The 12,888-nt window shown below is 35.9% G+C and overlaps 1 protein-coding gene across 1 annotated transcript in view; it reads right to left on the bottom strand.

The window, feature by feature from the left end:
• Positions 1-12,888, bottom strand: part of RNGTT (RNA guanylyltransferase and 5'-phosphatase) — a 168,778-nt gene that overhangs the window by 66,129 nt on the left and 89,761 nt on the right. The window lies entirely within an intron of this gene.

Raw genomic sequence — 12,888 nt, 5'->3', positions numbered from 1 at the left:
TTACATTTCCCTTCCTCCGTATCTTCCCTCACCCCTTCCAAATGACAGGAAGCAAGCAAATAACCCAGCTCTTTTTTTCTCCTAAGTGGCACAGTGCTGCTACTTGTCAGTTCTAATTTCTCCTCAGTAAACTGGTCAGACCTTGCCCTGCAAAGTGTGCAAAGGGCTGCAAAGCTGGCAGCTGCAGGCACACACCAATTTAAAAAGAAGGCTAAAATAAAGGGCACAAAAAGCTCCATTTTTTTGTATAGTCATGCTTGCCCAAGAGGTATGGAAGGTTGAGTACATTTGAGGAAAGAGGGCAGAGCAGGTGGGAGGGCATGGGGCTAAGCAAGACAGCTACTGGGAATCTACTGTAGTTCTTTTAAATCATTAAATGTAGTTTGCCACACTGCAAATGATACTAGCATCTAATCACACTGAAAGTGTAATAAAGTGCAATTAAGTATCCTTGAACATGAAATATAAATATTAAATATAAAACTTAACTATTAAATATGAAACTTAACTATGACAAACCTATAATGACAACAAATCTGCTCCTCTTGCCACTCAAAACAGTGTTAAATGTTTTATCTGAAGAGCTCTACTTAATTCTGATCCCTCTTAATCCATAGAGCAGCTGTTGGCCTACCCAATCTAATAGTTTGCATTCAGCTGGGTAAACATAAAGACACAATAATTACCCAAAATGTGTTTTTATTTTCTTGCACTACAGACCTTGGATCATTTTAAAGAACCAAAAGGACTGATTATAATCAATCATTTCAGGCAAGAGTTTATAAAGAAATCAGCTGAAGACACAGAAGTTGCTAACATTACTAACAGATTATGTGAATAAATCACAACAATGGGTCAAGAAACCACAAGATCAAAGGCAATCACTGACTCAACTGTATATTAATATATTTTTAAGACTAGAAACCATTACTGGGCTCATTGAGTCAACTCTGTTGCAGATAGGACAGAGAAACTTGAACAATAATGTTTATATCAAGTTTATAATCCCTATTCAAAATACAACACACCTTTATGAAAGATACCAAGTAATAAAGAAATCACAACACATGTCTAGGGAAGTTACCATAGCCATTTATTCCACTGGTGCCTAAAAATGCTTATTTCTACACTGAGTCTTGTTAATGCCTTACTTTAGACTGATGCCTGGCTCTCCATGTAATTACTTCCCTTTTTAAAATAAAATTAGTAAGTCTGAGTCTCACTGCATGGGTAATTTCCCAGTTGGCTAACATACACATCATCATAGTGTAATTTCACAAAAGCCTTCAGAAGAGTAGGCAACAGAACTGAACCCACTATTCCAATATTCCTTTCATTGCTTACACATAGAGCAGTACATAAAGTGTATTTGTATTCTTTTGCATTGCACTGAGAGGTGTTGGTAACTAGCTGAAATAATTCTTTTCAGATTCATGACTTAATACACTTACTCCTGGAAATACAGCCCACATTTGGCTGTATTCAAGCACCATCATAAGATCAAATGATCTAGTTTAGCCTACATGATTGATCTTTCAGGAAAATAGGTAAGCTTGCTGAAAAAGTTCAAAACATTAACATGACCATAAAGATATATGCAAAATCCCAACACTATCATTAAAACCCTTCACGGTATCACACTTTATTTGTCATTAAAAAAAATTAAAAAACAAAAAACAAAAAAAAAAAAACCAAACAAACCCTGAACACAACATATCAAAATCTACTTGAGAAAACAAGTTGTTCCACCAGCAGTTAAACTGTGACCCTTAGCTCCTTCAAATATTCTGCCTCTGTCCCTTCTAGCATCCCTTCTCAGTCCCAGCTCCTTCTGCTCCTCAAAGTGCCCATACAAACAACTTACAACCTCACCATAGCTCCCACAGAGCATCACTGCAATTCCCCACGTATTCTGTTTTCTTTGCCTGGGAGGGAAAAAGCTAAGCAAGAGAGAATGTGCCACCAGAAGCTTCTTGGTCATTGACGGGTAAATATGGTTAATGCTTGCTTGTTCTTGCTGTTTACTGAGCAGGACACTGAGAATCGGAAGAAAGGGATCTACTAGTCTGATCACAGGCCCACTGTACTCCCTGGCTGAGGAACAGAAAGTCCGGCTTTTCTTACTGAGGTCAGAAGCAAACAGGTTATTTGAGAAGACTTTGAGAGCATTGGGCTCACTCCTAACTCACATCCTTGGAGGTGAAGGCAAACTGTGTTGTACACTAGAGAATTTATGGTGTTTGGTGGTGATCACTGATCATCAGAGATTATCCATCACACCCACAGAGAAAGCTACTGTATGTTGGTGATCTAGGAGATAAAGGAGAATGATCTCCAAGAGTAAAAGCCTCCAGATTCAAACAACAGGGTGCGTGACTACAAAGACTGATACACAGAAAAAGTGACTAAAATTAGTGCATTGATCTGCAGTAGACATTGGAAATAAACACCTGGAAAATACTATCTACTTAGACCAAACATGAGACAGTAAGAGAAAAATATTATTGTAAATTATTGCACTAAACCATTATATTTACTTCTTATTTAAAATACATCAGAGCTGGTCAAACTGATTATCTGTCTTCACCAAATACATTCCACATACCACAGAGGCAGAAAGAGAACTCTTAAAAAGTCTGAAGAATTCAGAGGCATCTAAGAAACTTCTACGAACGAATGCAACGGATAAACTTTTGACAAATGCAGGCCAGCACAAGAAAGATGCGTAACTTCCACTGAGAAAAGGTGCATAAAAAAATCTCTTCAATGGCACTCAATGTCTCAAAGATTATCAGGATTCCTTTGTTCTTTATAAAAGCAAATTAAATATACCAAGTACTGATTTCTTTCTTGTAGACATTTGAAATAATTTCTGTATAAAGTCTGGAAATAGTAAAGCAGGCATTTCTTTTAATAAATGTGAGTCAACTGGGGGGAAAAAAAAAAACCTAATTCCTTCCTTTTTAAAAAAAACTCTTTCAACTAAAAGAAATTAATAAATGCTGGTTTTAATGCTTGGTGCTCTAAATTACTGATTCAAACGACCTGAGCAATCAAAGAACTGCAGTCCTCACTAAACATCAGCTTTTTGCCTGGTTCAGTGATTTGATCAGAAAACAGAGACACACTGATGTTCCACAAATATTTGATCAGCTTGAAAATAAAGTTGTCCATTAATTCCAGACATTAGACAAAGTAATGCTGTCACATCATTGAAAGCAAATCTGCAAGAGTAACTTTAGAGGCTCAAAAAGGTGGTGAAAATACAAGTTCCTTGGCTAAGCTCAATTAATTTAGTGTCCATGGTTAATCCAAAAGGATGATAGAGCCAACTACAGATAACACAGTTTTAAATAACTCATTACTTGATACTGAAGTATCCATGCTGCTTTAATTCCATATAGTCAAACAAATTTGTGTCAAGTCTTCCATTTGTCCACTTTAAAAATCAAAATTAGGAAAAAATAACATGTTTTAAAACACAAACACACCTGAATTGTGGAAATTTTTCCTTTAGAGAGTTCAAGAACTAAGTAGGAGTTATAGTTTTTAATGCATTAGGACCAGTTAGCTGTCAATAGCTTTTTTCATTGAGAAAATGTTATTGTCCACAATTTGTCTCTGATGAAAATGTGACTTGAAGCTGTATGAAGTAGAATGAAAACTATTATAATCACAATTACCTAAGAAATATTAAGCTTAACTGTCACACCAGAAGCAAAACATGCACCCATTTAAATACTGTTAGATTGTGTTTTATACTAAGGACTTTAACACTTGAATGCAAATCAGGTTTAGAAGGTTAACTTGTATACAGAAATTATTTTGTTAAATATGTTAATAGAAAACTGCTTTTTCCAAAAGTGCCTCTGATCCTCAAGTTAATGCAATATTTATATTGGACTTCTTTGGTAATTAGTGGGCTAAGCATCTTCTCCTCTTGCACTTTAATTTAGCTTTATACCTCCAGCTTCATTAAACATCTTGTTTCACAGCTATACTAATAGCTTTTCTCAATATTCCATTAAGCAAGGAGAGAAATATGAGGACATTTTATTAATAACTAACATCATTTACATATTAATCCTATTAATATTTGATAAATGAAGTGCAGATCACAGCCAAAACCCTATGTTTATAGCAATCAGAATGTAGCAGCAACAAAGCTACACACTGGTCTTTCCCCCTGCCCCCCAGCACATTACTATAAGCAGCAGAAACCAATTCTTGGTAATTTCTTTCCTTTCACTGAATATTATGATCTGGACCTAGAAACTCCAATATTTGGGTCTGAAGAAAAACTAAAAAAGTAAATGGCTTCAAATAGTTGGCTAATGTATATATGGTCCAAAATGGACCAACTGGTATCTGCCTTTGATTATAAACTCCACTTTTGGCAAATTAAGGTAAAAGCTCATACCTACGTAACTTTTCCTCAGCCATACATTGTTAATTTCCACCTGTCTAGAAACACAGACAAACAAACCCAGAGGTAAAAAGCTAAATGGCTGAAAACAACTGTCCATAAAGACGGATGAGAATTAGGTTAAATTAGAGAGTTTCACCCCAATCTCCAAAAGACCCTATGATACATGGAATGAAATCAATCTTCCTTCATTTCCATCCAACTTTTTGCTCAAAACAGCCAGTCACTTCCTCTCATGTGATCAGGAAGCCCTTCTCTTGAATATTTCAACATAATCCTTTCTAAAAACTACAGGAATTAGCTTGGCACTAAGTCCAAAAGCTATGTTTACCTTTAATTACTTTTAAGGAGGCCATAATCATTGCAGACTGTGTTGAAAGCCAGTCTAACTTAGGCACAGCAGTGACATTGGTACTCTGCAAAACAAAACATTCCTCCAAAAGCACCTGTTTCCCACATGCAAACAGAGACAGATCTGAAACTCTGCACATGTTCACACCCCTAATTTAGGAGGAGAGGGCTCCCTATGACCTGCTCCACCTCACTGAATATACGTAGTACTTGGGCACTACCAATACAAGTTCCCTTACAAAATTATATGCTGCTCTTTGTATTTTCAGATTCAGACACTCTTCTTGAAGTCATTGCATCACTACATATCTGAAAGATTCAAACCTTCTTTAAATAAGAACATTTGACATCATTAATGCTGCTTTTTTTTCTGTTTTTCTTTTAGACCTCACTAGGTATATATCTAACAGAAATGCAATGTTTGGAATGACAAGCCATTGTGTGGACTGTGAAAGGCAGGAGCAATTTTAATTCTGTTTTATTTATTACATGATTTATATTGTTCTCAGTCAACACAAATTGAAATTTAGAAAGCAAATGGAAAAACCTTTAGAGAACTGTACTGCTAGAAACCATGACAATGTTCAGCTGATGTTTTCTGTGTGCACAAGCAATAACCTTGGAAGAACTATTCTAAAGTTAATAGCACTTCAAATTTTAAATGTTGATTTTCTCTTCCCATTGTATGTTTAACGTAACTATCCAAATTCATCTCTGGTGAACTGTTTAATACTTCAGTTCTTAATTCACAGCAACAGGAGCTGCTGACAAAGGATGAGGGGACAGCTCTGAAGTAAACTGTTGGGAGAGCCAAGATAATACAGAAGCACTCCTGGCTCGCTCCTTTACTGGTTTTTCTTTTTCTCTCTTAAAGCAATACTTATTATTCTTTTCTGTACACCAGCAACACAACAAATCTTTGAAAGACTCTTAGGAAGATCATCTTCCTTCTAATTTTGAAGCCACAGTCACATGAAGCCAGTAATGTTAGAGAACACATCATTGTATAAACTGATAAATGTAGTTGCTTCATTGCATCCCTTGTTTTATGAGCCTTACTGTTTATGTCTCTTTACAAGTTTAAAGTGTTGTACATACCAGACAAAACCTTCTCTCATTTCTCTAGCCCAATGGCACCAATCTCTCTTCATCTTCTGTCCTTTCATTGTTAGCACCTTTGTCCCAACTCAAGCTTATGCATAGTCATCACTTAAATTTACACCACAGAGAGAAGGAAGCCAGTCTCTCAGAGGGCTTATTTCTTTGTGGGTAGTTATTTTGAGAACAAAGGTTCCTAGAAGTCCCACAAAAATTGGGTTGGATCAGCAGGAAGTATTCAGTGCTTCAAGTCTGACAGCCATAGCATCTCATATTTAGGTATAACAAAAGAATCTCCATGAACTGAGCAGCAGTGCTCTTGGCTGACTCACTACAATAACCCAATTTGGAAGCTGGGTAATTTATCAACATTAGACCCCACATTTGCAGAAGCTCCAACCTGTAAATTTAAGGCTTCATCACAACATTGGTTTTGTTGACATTTTTTGTAAGCTACAATGATAATCAGTATACCAGGAATAACGTTGCAAAAAATCCCCTCAGAGCCCAGGAAGATTAATGAAAACTACCAATCTTAAACAGAAAGATGCAAAAATATATTTCAAAATACTTCTTGAGGAATACCAATCTTAAAAAAAAAAAAGAATGAAGCCTTATATTAAAAGGCAATCAGAAGGCTGGAGCTTTTAGCTAATCTGAACATAAGGAGAAATGTGCAAGTACTAAGAAATTGCAGCATGCTGGTCTAAGACATAGTCTAATTTCTCTTTATAATTCCAGAGCTAAAAAGCCCCTAGAGCTGAACAGATATGCCTGAAAGATGATGCTCAGAATTGCCAGCAGGATTTTTTTCTACATGTTGCCAAATGTATGCCACACAAAATTGTCATTAAGGGCTAGCTTATTACATCTTCCAGGGCTACAAATCTCCTTGAATTAAATATTCATGAGTCTTGCTTGGACTGCTGAATCCTGTGGTGTTTTATAAGAAACTATAGAAACTACCCTTTTCAACTATGTATTGTAGTATATAAATTATAAAATGATGAATTTTAATCATATTAATCATTAGCCATTGACATTAAAATAGCAAACCACATATTTCACATCCTTATTTTCACAAGGAAACATTCATACAACATGGGAGTTAAGTTCAACCAGTAGAACTCAGCATGTGCTTCACAGTGCTTTTATTTTGCAAGTAGCAAGCTGATGTGCTCAGAGATGAAAAGCAAAGTGGAAAAAAATGCATATTGAAAAAAAATCAGTATGTACTTTCTCTTTCAAGTCCCCTACAAGACTAATACAACTTAAAACTGCATTTTCAGGAGACTAATTTGGATAATGAGCAGGGAAAAATCCTCATCTAAGAAGAAAAAACATACCATGCCAAAGGAGAAAATGAAAGGATCATGCCCACTCTCTGAAATTAATCCTTACAGTTCTTAGGAACAAAATGCAGTGTCTCTGGGTAAGAATAGGTTAAGCTGAATAGGGTAGTTCTTTGCTGAGCACTGCAAGTAAAGGGAAAAGAAATATAGGTTGTATTTTAAAAATATTACTCAAAAAATTCCTGTTACTGTGAAATTAGTTGCTATCCTTCTTGGGAAGGACATTCTCCTATTAAAAGCAGTGGTTCTGATGTAAGTTGCTAATACTGGCTTGCAACCAAACAGTAGTTTCTGCCACATCAGATTTTTTTACCCCTTCTACAGAGCATGACCACACAAACACCCATCAGACATGCAACACGAAATCTCTGGTTTGAATGCTGGGACTGAGCAACTGCCATGAAGAACCTGTTCCAACTTCTCTGTTGCTGGCAGAGACCTTCATTCTGTTATTGGCAGAAGGGTTGGAGTCAGACTTTCTTCTCCTTTCTCTTAAATGTTTCTTCTTTAATTATACCAAATGTTAAAATATTAATTTAGCTATGCTTCGAGCAGGCAAGCAGCTGAAGGGCCAAAGAATTAAGGGAGGGGGTAAGTTATTATTACCGTTTGCCAAAACAAATGTCATCATGTTTAGCTGCTATTTAACAGTTTAACATTTTAACAAGGTGGAATAGGAGGGGTTAAGCACAGCTTTTCTATAAACAAATGTAGAATGTATTTAAAAAACAGAATTATATTTCTTAAGAAAGAGAACTGCAACTCATAGCGCCAATTCACAGGCATCCATCAAGTGAATTGAAATGTTGGATATGCAGTCACTGGGAAATTGTGGGAGAAGAAAGCAGACAAACCTGAACCAGTTCAGGAGAAGCTTCTTTCAAATTTGATTTCTCTCCCATGCATCCTTTTTCCTAATGTCATAAAAAGACAACAGTCCTTTCTTTAACCTCTAGAACATAGAACACAACTGAGAATGCCATAGGGAAAAAATAACATCATTGGTTCAAGCAAGAATATGTGACAATGTTTGGAAGATAATTTATAAATCTCTCCCCACCTTCAAGATAAAGCAAGTTTATAATTTCATTGTAAATGTTACTAAAACACAGAGATAATAATGAGCACACTAGTACGAATTCTGAGCTAATAAATTAGATCTCTGTGAAGCTCAGTCCTGCTTGTGAAATAACTTCAATAGAATCCTCCAAAAACTTTCTTATTGCTGAGTGAGAGGTTAAGAGATGACAGCAAAGTGAACAAGTCCACCAGTCATGGATCCAGCAGGTACTCCAAGAAGAGTTAGAGAGGCATGTGGAACTACATCTCTCTTGACACCAAGAACAGCAAGTACCATGTTAATTTTATGAGCTCTCTTTTAAAAACCTTTTCTGCTGTATAGTGCATCCTCAACAGAAGGAGAACATCACTTTTATAAACCAAAATCATTCAATAAGCTATTTGAGGAAATTAAATTCTTAAGCTGGGACAAAGAACATGAATTAGCAGATGGGAAGTCAGTGGTACTGGTTTTGGCAGAAAGATCTAGAAATTCAGTTCAAGTGGAAACGAAAGACATCTTGGCTAAAATAAAGCTGTAACAATGATTGTAGTGAAAGTTGAGGGAGAATATTAGGTAAAGCACCATTCCTCATTTACCAAAATACTAGATCAGGTGGACCAAAATTTTATCTGCGTTACATAGACAACACTTAGGTTATTAGGCTCTTGAGCATCTTGCTCCCTTAGTTGCACATGTGTATTTGAGCTTTTGAAATGTGTGAAATTGGGAAAAGCTCTAAAAAAAATGGGTTTCAAAGATTTAGCTCAGGTCCTGACAACTGTTTAAAACTGTTGCAAACAGATGTATTACAGAATAATATGCTCCAAGAAGGTATCACAAAGGATCAAAAGCTTTGGACTCCCTCTCACAACTGGGGGTAAAAAAGAAAGACCATTAAAAAAACCAAAACCACTCTAAGACACTAAAACCTAATTAGAGCAGAAGAGTGGTGTACAAAGGGAACAACAGTCAGCTGTTCATTAGGAACAGAAGGAAAGCAATTTTGTCTTCAGGGAGGCATAAGAATGCTAAATGGTGTTTAACTCCCTGCATCCCTCCTCCCCAGCACCCTTTGTACAGGAGAGAATAGGTCACACGGTGGTGTTCAACAGCCAGTATTGTTCCTAACTGCTTCTGTTCCAGCACCTGGGGACCATACCCACCTGCATGTAAGTGCAATCTTCCAGAAGAGAACTGTGACCACATGTGACTGCAGTCAGAAATACAGGAGTGCAGTCAACAGCTGCCTGCAGGTGGCCATGACATTGCCTAACAGTTGCTAAAGAAACTCCCCTGTATGAAAAGCTGCCAAGATTTTCATGTCACAAAATCACTTCTTTCATCTGAAGAAAAAGAGTTTTTGTAATTTACCCCATAGCCAATAACTGATTCTTAAACAGAGCTACATCATGACTTGAATTAAAAATTTACTGATATTCAAAATTCCATTCCACTACAAGGCAGTTCTCACAGTATAAAGCCATTAGCTATACAGCTAAACATACTTTTTTTCTAAAACCAGCAAACTCTACTTCTTTCATAGCTGTAGGCTTTTTTTAAGCAACCAAAATGTATACAAGAAGAGCAGTATACCCAGTTAAAATCAACATGGAATATCTATTCTAGTAAAAATATATTATTAAAATGCCCTTGCTTTCTGCATGGCTAAAATTTTAATAACTTTTTTCCCCTCCATTTTCTTCCTGGCCAGTCACCATTAATATTCTTAAGAAATTAATTCATATATCTTTGCTGTGAGACACCGCAGAGTTTCAGAAGTAATGGAATAACACCCACCAAATTTGACAGAGGACAGAACCCTACTTCTTTTGAAGGCCTAGCAAAATATGCAAGCAAATGTCATGGAAACAGAAGCTTTCTCCATAGTAACATCATTTGTGGCACTGTAGCTAACCACTCTAACATGCTCCAAGACAAGGTATTAGGTTAAACCCAATTTTCATTTAGTATTTGTTCCATAACATTCCACATATCTAGTAGCTGTAAAGATTTATTAAATGCATTAATAGTTCACAAAAATGAAGTATCAAAGCCAAAGTCAAGCATAAGTATAAGGGCAAACTAATTAACTGTGATAAAGCAAGCCTGAGTAACACTGCCTTTTGGGAAAAAAGCCAAGAGACTGATGGCACCATAAAGAATGATTATATTACAGCTGGTTTCTACTACACTCTCTGACTCCATGCAACAATTGTCAGATGTGCAATAGCATCTTACATGAAACACATAGAAGGAGCTATAGAATAAGACACATTAAAAATAAAAGTAAAATAATTTTAAAATATATATATATAAAAATACATAATTACACCTAAGCAACCCTCATTACCTGCTGTTACACAAAAGTTTAAATTTTTTTATCACGTAACCCAGCAACCAAAACTCTCAAAACCAGCTGAACAAAGATGCTACCAGCATTGCAGCTGCTCTCCATGGAAATGGGCCTACTTAAGGCACAGCAATCAGAGCCACAGGAATGATTTTCAAGGAAAATTTATTTGACAAATGAGGTCCTGCTTGTGAACTATCTGTATGCAGTTTATTACTCTGAACCAAAAAAAAAAATCCTGATTTATTTTGTGACAATGCTTGCTGGCCCATTTTCTGATCTTACGATCAATGCAAAGTTTCACTTCCCTGACTGTTACCAGATACAAGGCACATGGTACTATGTGTCCCTTCCATCCAGAAAATGAAAAGGGTTAGTAGTGCAAATGTGTGCAAAAATACATTACCTGATACATTTTTGCAAGTAAAAAACCAGGTCTTGCATAGAAAATACAGCTTAACCTGCAGAAATCTTTTTAAATGTCAACAAGTAATCACAAAAATAGTTTACCTTGTTGTTCTGGTTCATATGCAAATTATGAAAAGTTACACTCATGTTCTTTACTGGTTCAAATACTTTAATGAAATATAAAGTTTAAACCAAATTCTGTAACAATGAAAAGCATCATGACTGTGTAACTGTATTACTGTATTACTTAAGCTGTCTGAAAATAAATTTAAAAGAAAAACTTTACCAGTCTTCATACATGGAAGTAGTCCTGCAATCTATATATGTTTTAGAGAGTGGTGCTGATTCTACTCAAAAATCAAACATATTCTTTCAAAAGCATGTTAGTGCTCTGAAAAAAAAAAAACTCTGAAGGTTTCAGAAATACAATATAGCCAGTATGGTTCACTACATACATGTTTGTCTTAGAGAAAAATCTGTATTTCTTTAAACATACTTTTAAAAAATATTTCGTAAATAACAAACACAGCAATAATGCTTTTGTCTGCTGGCCTTTGAGCCAGCTGTGTAAGGGGAGTAGGGGAAAGGAACCTCAAAAGCCAAATATGAACTAGCTTTTCTTGATGTTAATTGATGCTAAGACTGCTGCAAAGGAATATGCTGCCTAAAAACTAGCAAATACTGACCTCTGCCATTCTCTTCTCCAGCTAAACTTATATTTTTCCTTACCATCATATGCAGACATCTTGCAGAACAGATTTAAGTAGGAAACTGGAATTTTACATTTTATATGTGAAGACAGAAGGAACAAACTTGAAACTCTTATTTTATTAACCACACAGCAAGCTTTTTTTTTCTACCTATTTCGATCTCTGAGCACTATGATCACTTGATCCTGTGATCAACTTACATTTGTTAAACATTTAAGTGTTTCCAAAACATTCAGAATTATCTTTTATTCTTCCTTTTCCTCACTGCCAGCAGAACAAGCCATATTTTCCCTTAACAATGGTAACATCAATTCACTGCCTGACAAGTCCCAAAGATACACATCTCAATTGCTCTCATAAGTTAAAAGTTCTCTCTAGAGAATCTCATGTTGCTTAAAACACATTTTGTTTCAGTGGTTGGATGACTATACAGATGCAAGACCTTCTGGGGATTTCTAGTGATCACTGTTTGGAAACAAGCAACCTACTGTTTGTCAGCTCAAACTTGTCAAAACTTTCAGACAGGCTGTAATAAGTGTACTGTTTTTTAATGAACAATTCAAAGCATAGAGAACATCTGCATTTTTGAAATCTGGGATATTTCCAGCTAAGACTTCTAATAATTGTCCCCTTTCAGAACAAACCAGCAGACATGACACAATTGTACATTCCTCTATTTCAGTGGAAAGCTTCTAGAGTAACGTGCAGAAAACCTGAATTTCATTTCAGAAACACAATAGCAGCATTAAAAGAAAAGAAGCTTTTGCTTTAGGAATATCTGCACTAATTACATAGGAAACTTTCACCCGATTTCTGATCTCTGACTTCTATAATCAAGGCATGAATTCCAGCACTGCCCTTCTATCTCTGCACTTAATAGACCTGTATGATAGAATCACATCTAAATTATTCACCATGCACCTCAGCGGAAGACAATGACATTTTCTTAGAAGCAATTTATAGCTTTCATATCAAGCTCAAGACTTTCATTTTTAATTATGTTAATGGACAAGGTTCACTATTTTTGTAATATCAAAGGCTAGGAGAGCTGATGAAAGAAACAGAAAGTACAATTACAAGTGAAACTAAAGTTACTGTCAGTCAAAAGGAGATTGAGTTATCACAGAGTG

This window comes from Lichenostomus cassidix, chromosome 3, assembly GCF_008360975.1.
Source record: "Lichenostomus cassidix isolate B80296 chromosome 3, HeHo_3.0, whole genome shotgun sequence".
Taxonomy (NCBI): Eukaryota; Metazoa; Chordata; class Aves; order Passeriformes; family Meliphagidae; genus Lichenostomus; species Lichenostomus cassidix.
The sequence above is the reverse complement of the archived record's forward strand: the minus strand, read 5'-3'. Positions and strand labels throughout refer to the sequence as shown.